Here is a 13,191-nt window from a genome sequence, read left to right on the forward strand (position 1 = left end):
TTTATCTATTTATTTATTTATTTTCGGGGGAAGCTCTACCGCCCACTCACTCGAGATATCGTTCAATTTGAGTTATTCAACTATGAGATAAATTAATCAATATGCAGAATTTTGCAGCAGGCTTCTGCTCACCTGTTTTTGTATGCGGCCGCGTGAGAAGTCGACCAAGTGGACGGGAGGAAGCGTGCCCAGACTTTACACTGAAAGTCTCAAAAAATACGAAAAATACGTCACCGGCTCGATCCGTGTTCCGTTCCCCGACTTCACGTTTCGGGTCACCAAGTTTGTAGGAAAATATCTTTCGCTCTGAGATTTTTCCACGCATGTTCTATTAGTCGGGAGAGATAAAAGACCAAGATTCAGCCGGATAAAGTCACAGAAGGTTTATTCCCTAACAAAAGTTCTAAGACAGAATTAAAACAGATCTGGGTCCTCATTTTAGAAGGCCTTCAAAACGCAAGAAGTTACAGGCGTTTTACATGAAAGGCCACAAGGGAGAAGAAGACAATAAAATTATGCTCTGCTCAGACTTTTAAAGACAATTCGGATTTCCTCCTCCCATGGAAAACATGACGTCGAATCTCCACCCTGGAACACTTGGATTGGGTGACTGATGATCCGCCTTCGTCCATCAGCCAATAGTCGACGGTCACTCTCCGGACCCAATCCATCTCCCCAGGGGATGACTTCAAAGGTACGCCTGGTGCTGTGATAAACTCAGACTCTTCCTGTCCGTAACAAATCAGATTGACAGCAAGAAATCCATGGAGAGCCTAGGTTAAAGATCAACCTTTTTGTTCTTCCCTGGAACCGGACATCTACAGAAGTTCTCACAGCTATAATCTATTCCTCGTGGTTTAGATTAGAGTGCTGGCTCCATTTCTGCTGGCCAGTGCCCGAGAGGTCAGCATCCCCCTCCTCTGTAGGGGAATGAGTGACAGCTGCTGTCCATAGGTCACATCTCAGGAATGTGAGGTCAGGATGCACAAAGTTAAAGCACACACTTAAGCTATGGAATAAACTTCAAGTGATATATGTAAAACAGAAAACGTAATAAAATAAGACAGAGAAACCCTTCTAAAGTGAGGACCAAAAATATAATTTCCTTCACCTGGAAACTGATCATTCACGCTGTAATGTGTGTCTTTCAGCTCTCGCCCTCTGCTTTTTACCTGCAACTTTTGTTTATAATGTTCAAATTTAGCAACAATAGGACGGGGACGCTGATTGTCCGGCCTTTTTCCTCCGAGCCGGTGAACCCTGTGGAAGGAGATCTTCTGGACTTCTTCCTTGGGGAGTTTCAGGTGGACCTCTATGAAGGACTTAACAATGTTCTCCGGGACTTCTCCTGCCTCTTCTGGAATCCCTGCGAACACTAGATTGTCCCTCATGCTCCTCGCCTGAAGATCCAGGAGGGTTTCTTTGATGGATCGGTTTTCCTCAGAGAGACGGGCGGTGTCGTGGCCCAAGGTCTTGACGGTCTCTCTGAGGGCCTGGTTCTCCGCTGCGAGCTCCTGCACCTGCTGTTGGCTGAACTCCAGAGACTCTCGCAGACCTTGGAATTCCTTATGGAGGATCTCCAGCAGATTTAAACGGCAATCAAGGCTGGAGAGCCTTTTATCAATTGAATCCAGGATGTCACTCATGTTGCTGCCTGGAGAGGAGACAGCCCCCGGGGAGTCTTCGGGACGGTTGCGTTTGGTGGACGGAGTGGCGGTGTTGGATTTCTTCATGAGGCAGATATTGAAACACTCGTCGATGTAATTCTCCAGATCCTCCAGGTCCTCCAGGTCTTCCAGGCTGGCAAATGCTTGACAAACTTTTTCAGATTTTTATTTTTTAACTTTCTGGATTATTTAAATATGGCGGTGTAATTAAATAAATCAAAAATGTTTGTTCACAACTTACGCGCCGCCAAGTAAACTCACCACACTCCTCTCGTCGGCTCTCGCGATACTACAGCATCACATGCTCCTATTTTTTTGAGCGCTAATGTTTATAGAGAAATGGCAGCCTAAGAAAATGCTGTTTTAAAGTGTAAAAAAAAATAAGGCTGATAAACAATTTTTGATTTTCTTGAAATGTAAGAATGCTCTTTTTTATAAAGTTGTATAAGGAAATGGTGTAAAAAAGATTATTGCTCGTTTTTTGCTTTTCTTGAAGACTGATTTTTTTTTATGGCTTGTGCACTTTTTCTTAACACAAATTGTGCAGGGTTTTACATTTTCTAGTACCACAAGTTGTTCAAATGTACTTGTGTAAGGTGGTTTAAAAATAAACTTGCAATTACAATTCTGCCTCAGTATTTCTTTTGTAAGAATGGCCCTGACTAAGAAGGACAAATAAGACTAGTTTAGACTTCAAATGATTAATTTTGAGTTGAGATATATTAAAGTTTTTTAGTTAATTAACTAATATATTAAGGTTCAATAAAAACAAAATATTCTAGTTCAGTAAAGTAAGAATCTTTAAGTTAGTTAAATAAAAAGTTATAGTTTAAGTTTAGTTAAATTGTTTTATTTTATTCAACTCAAAGATTTTAAGTTCAAATAACTTGTACTTTTTAAGTAAGTCAACTTAAAAATTATTATGTAATCTGTTTCCTCAAAAATTTTGAGTTCACTGAACTTATTCGGGTTTACAGTGTATGTGTGTGCATGGTTGTGTGAGTACTAGTGTGTGTACTAGTGTGTGTATGGTTGTCTTTCTTGAAAGACGTCTCTGTTGACCTCCTTATTGTTCTGGAGCTGTTGAGCTGCCGTCTCTTGTGATTGGTCGGCATCTGCATCATCCAGACGTGACATTGGTGTTGCCGTCACCTTCCTTGTGGGAGGGGCTTAACCTCCTACATCTTTAGGGATGCTCACAAACTGGTAGAAATGTTTCAACATGTATTTGTGTTCAGTCTAAGAATTCATAGCACTCCTGATTTGGTTGAGGTTTTTATTTTCCAAATCATACAGACTAGATGAGCACAAACAGTGATTTGACATGAAAGATGTCATCTGATTGTTTCAAAGAACCAAACCCTTTTCATGACAGCAGATATCATTAGCTGTTGTCTTTGTCTGGAGGCTAGAAGGTGAAATCATTTCTGTCAAACACATTTATTTCTGTTCTAATCAAGAAGCAGAACCCACACAGGTTGTTGTTTCACCATCTAGCCCTCTAGAACCGGTTCACTAAGAAACTTTGAAGAACATGAACCCAAATGCATCAATTTCATATCCTGACCTGCCCTGAACTCCAAAACAGATTCCAGAGCCAACATCTGCTTCTCTTGCCGGTACCGAAGGCTTTCCATTTGTCATAAAAGCCTCAAAATTTCGGTTGTTGGATGTTGTGAATTTAATGCCACCCAGACGATTTCCAGCATTGTTGGGCCAAAGAGTGAGGGAGGAAAATTTTTCTCCATCCTCAAAAGTGAAAGAGTAATGATTATCACCCTCTCTCCCAAACATCCTTTCATTTCCGTCAGACATCTGGACCTTTATACATCTCACTTGGGTTGGTCCAGCCCACACATCCAGCTTTTTAAGCACAGCTCCATTTTGTGCACCGTCAAAACTACACGGGCCTCCTCCTTGTCCACCAACCAGGGTAACTGGTGCTACGTACGGCATGTTGTCGTTGACTTGAAAAGTCTAAAATAGAAAAAAATGTCTTTTTTAGAATGACAGTTAATGAAAATAAAGAAGCAGATATTTTGCTTTGTTCATTATAAAAACACAGCAGAACCAAATGACTTTTTCAAACTTGATCCATTTAACAAACCTGAGCTTGTTGCAAAAGGAGGAAAAGTTTCTTCCCTTAGACTTCTGGGAGAAGTTGTTTCCTCTGAAGACGGTCTGGAGCAGGACCAGACTGAAAAAGATGAGAAAATCCAACAATCTTAACCAACTCCTAGCCTAAAACACACCAAGATCCTAACATTTGTCTGTAGAAAATACACAAAAACCAAGAACATTCTAAAGAACTAAAACAGGACAAAGACCACAGCATCATTTGAAAGAAATGGAGACATTCTAGAAGAATGTTTGATGAAAACATCAAATGAATGAAAGCAGGACATCAAGAAAACTCACCAGAGCAGCTGAAGCTGAAGTTCTGCTGGTTGAGGCTGAGTCTCATCCTTAAATCAGACTCAAAGTGGGCGGGGCTCACATAGAACTTTGTTCCATGTCTGTAGGGAACGCCTTCATCTCATGACAGCCAAGAACATTTCATCCCATATTAAGACAGTTGGAGACAAATGGAGCGGAGTTTGAGGTTTTTCATAAGCCACTTTACAACCGTCAAGATATCAGGTTCATTCTTTAAAACCAGTTTCTGTTTTTCTCAGTAAAACTAAATCTTGTTCAGACTCCTCGCTGTCTTATGTTGTGCAATAACAAATCCAGAGGTTCCTCTTTCATCAGTTCCAAAGTAGACCATGACTCCTGGAGCCACCTGTAATGACCTGAACACCTTTGGGGTCAAACATGGTGTCTGTTCACGGACAAACCATGACGAGGTCCAACAAGAGAACGCAGCTCCGGTTCAGAGCAGGGAGGCCGTTCACATCACGTCCTTCTGGGCGCCACTGTTGTTCCCCCCATGGGCATTAAAGTCCACATGGTTGAGCGGGGGCTGGAGAGTAAGCCCCCACCAGACAGCTGCCTCACACCTTCAGCAACTCCAGAATGGTGGAAAATCCATCCCCTCATTCATTTATTTATTAGTTTTCTTCTTCCATTTTTTCCATTTCGAGGGTCACGGGGCTGCTGGAGCCTATCCACATCTCTTGTAGGTTAAGGCCGGGGACACCCTGAACAGGTCACCAGGTCACAATCACACACACATTCAGAAAATTTAAAGTAACCAATTATTAATTAACCAATTAAAGCCAGAGAAAACCCACACAAACTCCACACAGAAAGGTCCCACATTGGTGTTCTGGTTCAGGCCCCCCAGCCGGGACTTGAACCGGAGGCCTTGCTCTGAGACAAGAGTGCTAACCACTGTGCCACCGTGCAGCCCCAAATAATTACTTCCCTCAGGGAAATACAAATAAATGAATATGAATTCTTTAAAGTATTTTTTTGGAGTTTTGTTTTGATATTCTGTCTATCCATGTTAGAATACATCTACTATTAAAAGTATAGAATTATCATGTCTGTGTTAGTGAGCAAACCAACTAAATCAGCAAGTGATCAAACACTTTTTATTCTCACTGTGTAGTTAATTTTTCCCGATGTTTCATGAGAACATTTGGAAGAAGTCAGAGTGGCTCCAAAATGTCACATGTTTTCCCACGAACCTCTTTCCAACCTTCAGGGCATCAGAAACATTTTATAACCAGTTTCTATTGTTTTTCTGAAGCACAAAGACTTTTTCATGTTTCAACATGATTCTGTTTTAATGTTGTGAAATGAATAGATATCCGACTCTCTTATTAGCTCCAGAGAAGACCAATTGATGATTTCACTGAAATGCTCTCAGTTGTGTGCACAGACTTTGATGGTCTAGTCATTACAGGTGATTTTAATGTTCATGTTGATAATGTCAATGACAGAAATGCAAAAGAGCTCAATGCTGTCCTTGAAACCTTTGATCTAATTCAGCATGTAAGTTGCCCCACCCACAGCAGAGGGCACACTCTGGACCTGCTCATCACAAAGGGGGTTAATATTTACAATGTCAGTGTGGTTGATGTCGCCCTCTCTGATCATTTTGTGTATTCTTTGACCTCTCTGTTACTCCCAAACCACCGCCTGGCCCTGCAGTTGTCCAAAGGAGACAAATAAATGAGAGCACTAGGGCACAGTTTGTAGAAATGATAAACCCTGAAAACGCCTCTGGTGCCAATGTTGATGAAATGCTGAATTCTGTTACTTCTAGCATCTTGAATGTTCTGGATGCCATTGCCCCTATGAAGGTTAAATTGATAAAACATAGACAGAAAGCTCCCTGGAGGAACGATGATCTAGTCAGGGCACAGAAACAACAGTGCCGCAGAGCTGAGCGAAAGTGGCGCAAGTCAAAACTCCAGGTTCATTATGAAATGTATAAGGGGGAGTTGTACGCTTACAACCAGATCTTATGCAGAACAAGGGAAAGGTACTTCTCTGAAATCATTGGAAGTTCAGCAGCAACTCTCGTGTCCTGTTCACAACAGTAAACAGATTAACTAACCCTCCAACCCAGCTACCAATAGAACTGGTTTGCACACCTAAATGTAATGAGTTTGCTGTATTTTTTAATGACAAGGTTCAGGGCATTAAAAAAGCCATCAACTCCACAACACATATAACTATCGAACGGCCACCTACTCACTCTAAGCTGACTCACTTTGTACCTGTCACTGACCAAACTGTCCAAGAGACCATCACCCGTCTGAGCTCGTCTACATGCTGCCTTGATGTGTTACCCACTAGATTTCTAAAGTCTGTCCTGAACAGTGTGTTGCCATCAATTACTCAAATAGTTAACATGTCTCTTCAATCTGGAATATTTCCAGAGGCATTAAAAACTGCAGTCATTAAACCTCTCCTGAAGAAAAACGGTCTTGATCCCACTGTACTGAATAATTACAGACCTATCTCTAATCTGCCATTTTTAGGAAAAGTCCTTGAAAAAGTTGTCTACCAACAGCTCACTGATTTTCTCTTATTAAACAATTCATTTGATGTTTTCCAGTCAGGTTTTAGACCCCATCATAGCACAGAAACTGCTCTTATCAAGGTAACCAACGACATCCGCCTGAACACTGATGATGGCAAAGTCACTGTCTTAATCCTGCTAGACCTGAGTGCTGCCTTTGATACTGTTGATCATGGGATCCTTTTGCACAGACTCCAAGACTGGGTTGGCATCTCTGGATCTGCCCTAAGTTGGCTCAAGTCTTATCTAGAAGACAGGAAATATTTTGTTGAAATTGGGAGTTGTGTCTCAGACTACATGGCCTTGACTTGTGGTGTGCCCCAGGGATCGATCCTGGGACCCCTTCTGTTCAACCTCTACATGCTGCCACTAGGGCAGTTAATACGCAGTAATAACATATCTTATCACAACTATGCAGATGATACTCAGATCTATGTGTCACTGACAACAGGTGAATATGGGCCGGTGGATTCACTCAGCCACTGCCTCCAACAGATCAGTGCGTGGATGCAGAACAACTTTCTCCAGCTAAACTCAAACAAGACCGAAGTTATTATTTTTGGCCCACAGAAACAAAGAGAAAGTCTCAGCAGCTACCTTCATTCTCTGTCTCTTAAACCCTCAAATCAAGTCAGAAATCTAGGGGTAATCATGGACTCTGACCTGAACTTTAACAGCCATATCAAGTCAGTAACGAGGAGCCGATTTAGCTCGTGCTGGTTTGCGGCGCCTTCCGTCCGTGAAACCCAGGTTCGAATCCGGGCTGCTCCCTGTTCCCCTCTCTGTTTCTGTGCCGGTCCCAAGCCCGGTTGCTTTGAGAGGGTTGCGTCAGGAAGGGCATCCGGCGTAAAACATTGCCAAGTTTACCATGCGACTCGTTCGCTGTGGCGACCCCTGATGGGAAAAGCCGAAAGGGAAACAACAACATCAAGTCAGTAACATCAGCGGCATTTTATCATCTGAAAAACATTGCCAAAATCAAAAACATAGTGTCAAAGCCAGACCTGGAGATACTTATTCATGCATTTGTCTCCAGTAGGTTAGACTACTGTAACGGCCTGCTCACCGGCCTCTCCAAACGAGCTGTAAAACAGCTTCAGTACATCCAGAATGCTGCTGCTCGAGTCCTGACCAGAACCAGGAAGTATGATCACATTAGTCCTGTGCTCAGGTCTCTGCACTGGCTCCCTGTAGCTCAAAGAATAGACTTCAAAGCAGCTCTGCTTGTGTACAAGTCTCTCCATGGCCGAGCACCAAAGTACATCTCTGACATGTTAGTGCCATATGAACCATCTCGTACTCTGAGGACCTCAGGGGCCGGCCTCCTGTTGATTCCCAGAGTCAGAACTAAACAAGGGGAATCAGCGTTTCAATATTCTGCAGCTAAAATCTGGAACAGCCTCCCTGAAGTCGTAAGACAGGCCTCTTCTGTGCTCATGTTCAAATCTAGACTTAAAACATTTCTGTTTAGCCGTGTATATGACTGAAAGGTCCTATCTGCACTTTTCTTTCCTTTCCTTCCTTTATTTTTAAATCAGTTTTCAATTTTTTTTTTTCTTTTCTTTTAAAGTAAATTTTATGTTGATTATTTCTATGATGTATTGTGATTTTAATGCATTTTTCTGTTTTGTGAAGCACCTTGAATTACTTTGTGTATGAATTGTGCTATACAAATAAACTTGCCTTGCCTTGCCTTACCAAACGTCTGACATAAACACAAACTACAGTCCTGTGATGTCAGGGGGGGTTCAAGAAGAGAGGTCCTTTCTGATTCACCTTTCTCCTGTTTCCATCCTTGTTCTCCTTAAGAAAGTCACCATTTTGAAGGAATGTGAGTGACCCACCTGGAGGAGAACCCTTTTCATTGGTGGTCTTGGGGGCATGAACAGACACCCGTCAATTTTCTGAACCTGTATTATCCTTGACGGGGTAACGGGGCTGCCATAGCCTAAACAGGTCATTTCTTAGAAAAAACTGAAAGAACAGACTAGTTTGTGTCTCAGAAGGACGGAGTATATGTGCAGACGTGCAAAGACAGAATCATCTCTATTGCAGAAATGACAACAAAAGGTTTATCAAAGATTCGCTGGTGTTATTTTGTTACAGATCATTTTTTAAACAATGACTCAATTCTTTTATTTCAAATCAGTCAATACAAGATTTTGAAAATTTGAATTTTAAAGGGAATTGGAAGAAGCTAGGCTGCACTGTGGTGCAGTGGTTAGCACTCTTGCCTCACAGCAAGAAGAACCCAGGGACATGAAAAACTACATCAACGGGGGACCTTTCTGTGTGGAGTTTGCATGTCCTCCCCGTGTATGCGTGGGTTTTCTCCAGGGTCTCCGGCTTCCTCCCACCGTCCAAAAACACGCGTCATAGGTTGATTGGCAAACTCTAAATTGTCCATAGGTGTGAGTGTGAGAGTGAATGGGTGTGTGTTTGTGGACATTCTACCCTGCGACAGACTAGCGACCCGTCCAGGTTGTCCCCTGCCTTCGCCCACAAGTGGCCGGGATAGGTTCTGGCAGCCCTGTGAACCCGAAAGGGATAAAACGGTTAAGAAAATGAATGAATGATGAATTGGAAGGAGCTTATGCTTATACAAATCCAACCCCCACTCAACACCACTCCTTGTCCTGCAGTGCTTATTTCTGGCCTCCAAGTTAAGCTAAGTATCTTAGTCTGGCTTTGTACTTACCATGCCTTGTCCTTTGTACTTACCACGCCTGGTCGCTCGTCTTCAGGTTCCACTCCACGGGTATCACTGGTTCCTCCTCGTTGAGAGCTCCTTGCTTCATCCTGCTCAAGCTACGTCGTCATCTTCGCCATGCTCCGGTCTGACCCGGAAGGATTCCGCCTCGTTGTTACACAGCAAGGATTAGCTCCATTCTCTCCTTCTCCCCCACTCTCTCCTTCTCTTTTTGCTATATTCATTGAGCCTTTAGCTGCAGCAATAAGACAGAATGAAAGCATTAAAGGAATCAAAACTAAACACAGCCATCATAAAATTAGTCTCTATGCAGATGACATATTACTGTTTTTAAGTAATTTACATTCTGTAAATGAAACGGCAACAATCATTAATGAATTCTCCTCTATATCAGACTATTCCATTAATTGGAATAAGTCTGTTTTATTACCACTGAACAATAATGCGGAGCAAAGACTCACAATACCAGTTAAATCAGGAAATATCAAATATCTAGGTATCAATTTTTCCCCCAAACTATCAGAACTGGTGCAGCTAAACTACACCCCATTACTGAAAAACATACAGGACGATCTAACACGCTGGACCAACCTGCCTCTGTCCCTTATGGGCAAGGTAGCCACGGTAAAAATGAAAATCTTACCCAAAGTTAATTATCTCTTTTCAATGATTCCCACACAACCGCCACTAAAATGGTTCAAAACATTAGACTCATCCATATCAAGCTTTTTATGGAACAATAAACCTGCAAGAATTAGTCTAAAAACTTTAAAATCTGCAAAAAGCTGTGGAGGATTAGAATTACCTAATTTCCACAAATACTTTCTTGCAAATAGATTACAATACATCTTAAAATGGTTAAAAAATAATCCAGAAACCAACTCATGGTTAGACTTGGAACAGGCGTTATGTGGAAAGATCAACCTGTCAGATCTTCCATTTATTAGCCAAACAGTTAAAAAACAGGATTGTTTCAAAACTATTAATATAAACGCCACTTTAACAGCCTGGTGGGAATTTCTCAAAATATCAAAATCATCAATTCAACCGTGCAAAATGACACCCATCTGGAACAACCCAGACATCCTCATAAACAAAAAAATTATCCACTTCCCAGCTTGGCAAGCAGGGGGCATAAAACAACTAGAGCACGTAATTATTGATAGAAGATTCATAACTCCCCAGGAACTTCAAGACAAACATGGAATAAATAACTTCTTGGAATATCAGCAACTTAAATCAAGCATTACTAAAAAATTTAAATACAGAGACAACGATTTAAAGCTACCAGATGTAGTTACCACTCTGATCAATTTCTCAATGAATAAAACTCTCTCCAAAATATACAAACTTTTATGTAATTTAGATAATAACATTTCACTTCCGACAACAAAATGGGATGCGGATTTGAGCATCAGCACAGATGAAAGCTTTTGGTCAGAACTTTGTCTAAACACCTTTAAACTGACAAAAAGTCCAAATCTGCAGCTAATCCATTTTAAAACCCTTCACAGAATTTACTACACTGGACAGAGGATGTTCAAGATGGGTCTCAGCAACTCAGACATTTGTCAGCACTGTGACAGTAATCTACCCGACAATTACATGCATGCACTGTGGTTCTGCACGCCTGTCCAGGCTCTCTGGCAGCAGGTATGTGCCGATTTATCAGTCTGGCTTAAGGTTTCAATCACAGCTTCACCGTCACTTTGTGTGCTTGGTGACATGAGTGCCATCGATGTAGAAGGAGGATTAGGCTCTATCATTTTCATAACTCTTTGCATTGCTAAAAAAACTATTTTAACAAATTGGAAAAGCAAGAAAAATATAAATATAAGTCAACACAGAAATCTGCTGCTTGATCAGATCAGCTTGGAAAAAATGTCAGCCCAAGGTTCAAGTAACTTTGAAAGAATTCGGTCTCTCTGGTCTCCCATAGCTGACTCCATGACTTAGGGGATGGGGGGGCCTGGTCGTCGCTGCTCCTTGCCCTTCTGCCGTGGGCTGGGGTGGGGGCCGGGGCCTCCGGTGCCTGGCGGGGGGTGGTGGGGGCTCCGTTGGTCGGGGGGTCGGGTCCGGCGCCGGGGTGGGGCGGGCTGGGGCGCTGCGTGGTCCTCTGGGCTTGGGTGTGGGGGTGCGTGGTGGGGGGGGGGGGGGGGGGGGGGTGTTCTGGCTTGGCTTGGGGGGGTGGTCCCTTTGCCTGTGCTGGGGGGGGTTGGCGGGGGGCGCTGCTCGGGGGGGGGGGCCCAGCGGCACTGGATGGGCTTCCCATCTGCGCCTGGGGCTGGGATCAGCCCTTCCCTGGCTCTGGGGCGGGACGGGACAACCCTCTTGGGGCCCCCGGGCGCTCTGGGTGTCATCCGCTTCGGCTGCGGGGTCTGGGGAGGGGTGGGGTGGGGGGTCTTGTCGGCCCTGTCCTGTGGGGGGGCATTCTGGGGGAGGGGGGGGGCCACTATTGGTACGGGGCAGGGGGGGTTGACGGGTCGGGGTCTCCGCTGAGGCCATCGGCGGTTTCCCCGGCCGGTTGGCTGCCTCGGTCCCGTCGAGGCCTGACCAGAGCTCTTCTAGGGCCGGCGTTTGGGGGTGGGGGCCTGGGCTTGCTCCGGGGGGGCCGGCGCTTTCTGGCTCCTCTCCCTCTGTGTGGGGTGGGTGGTGCTGGGCCTGGGGTGTCGGCGCCTCCGGGGGTGGGGCCCCTGGGCTGGGTGGGCCTGGCCCCCTTGCTGGGGGGGGGGGGCGGGGGACAGCTGTTTGACCACCGGGGGACAGTCTACCAGCTGTCCCCAACTTACCCCCTTCCTCATATAACCTCATAATAGGGTGAGGGGGTGGGGGGATTAGCCTGCGATGGGCCTTGGGGGGGGGGGTTTACTAGGCAGTGGCCCCCCCTCCTATGGCTGCCGTATGGAGTGGGCCCCCCCTCTTTCGGTTTTATTTGCACCTTAGACATGTAGGGCCCTTGGTAGGGGGGGTGCTTGGACATCACTGCCAGCAAGCAGCAGATGTCCTCCTAGCACCCTACCCGCCAATTTTAACCGCACCTTAGACATTTAGGGCCCCTTGGTGGGGAGGGTGAGGGGACATCACTGTGAGTAATCAGGAGATGTCCCCTTAGTGCCCTACCCGCCAATTTTAACTGCACCCCCCTTAGTACACACACCCCTCCCCCCTCAATATATACATCCCAACATAAACACACACACATGCACACACACACCCTCTTAAACACACATATACGCACACACATTTTGCAAGGAAGGTGGGACCTAGGACCATCTGTCCCCTGCCTCTTCCCTGGTGGGGGGTACGGGCCCCTTTGGAGCGGCGGCCGTGTCCCCGGGGTGCCGGCTTCCTGGGCCCGGCGGTGCTCTCTCCGCGCGGTGGGGGGGTTCACATTACATCTGAGCCGGGGGTGTTGGTGTCCCTGGGGGGTGGGTTCTGGTCCTTGCTCCTGAGCGCTGGGCCCCGCCTAACTTCCAACTGTGGCCGAGCCTGGTCGGGCCATATTTACAACACCCCTTGTGGGCCCTCTTTTTTCCCCGGGGTTCCCCCCTCCTGGGCGGGGGCGGCGGGCCCCTGCCTTGCTCCTCCCTGGACCAACCGTGGGCCGGGCGGATGGCTGCCTGGAGTGCGGGGCGGGTCTCCCTTGGGGGGTCCTGGCTCGTACCTGGGGTTGGGGCGGGGGGATGCCCGGAACTCCTGGGTGGTGGTGGGGTGCTCATCTGGGGCTGTGGGCGTCCCTCTCCGGTGGGGCCCTGCGTTGGGCTCTCCCGGCGCGGCGGGGGGGCTGTTCTCCTGGTTGGGCTGGGGCGGCCCTCTCTTTCCCTCTGTGCCTCCCTGCT

The 13,191-nt window shown here is 45.5% G+C and overlaps 1 long non-coding RNA gene across 1 annotated transcript; it reads right to left on the bottom strand.

Annotated features, from left to right (window-relative positions):
- Positions 1-3,072: 3,072 nt before the first annotated feature.
- Positions 3,073-4,203, bottom strand: LOC144987770 (uncharacterized). The gene is made up of 3 exons (XR_013651439.1): positions 4,086-4,203; positions 3,775-3,864; positions 3,073-3,644 (listed from the first exon to the last, which is right to left on the bottom strand). It is a non-coding gene; the product is annotated as an uncharacterized LOC144987770 (long non-coding RNA).
- Positions 4,204-13,191: the final 8,988 nt, after the last annotated feature.

Source organism: Oryzias latipes, chromosome 19 (assembly GCF_053564925.1).
Source record: "Oryzias latipes strain Hd-rR chromosome 19, Olatipes_Hd-rR_3.1".
NCBI classification, from domain to species: Eukaryota; Metazoa; Chordata; class Actinopteri; order Beloniformes; family Adrianichthyidae; genus Oryzias; species Oryzias latipes.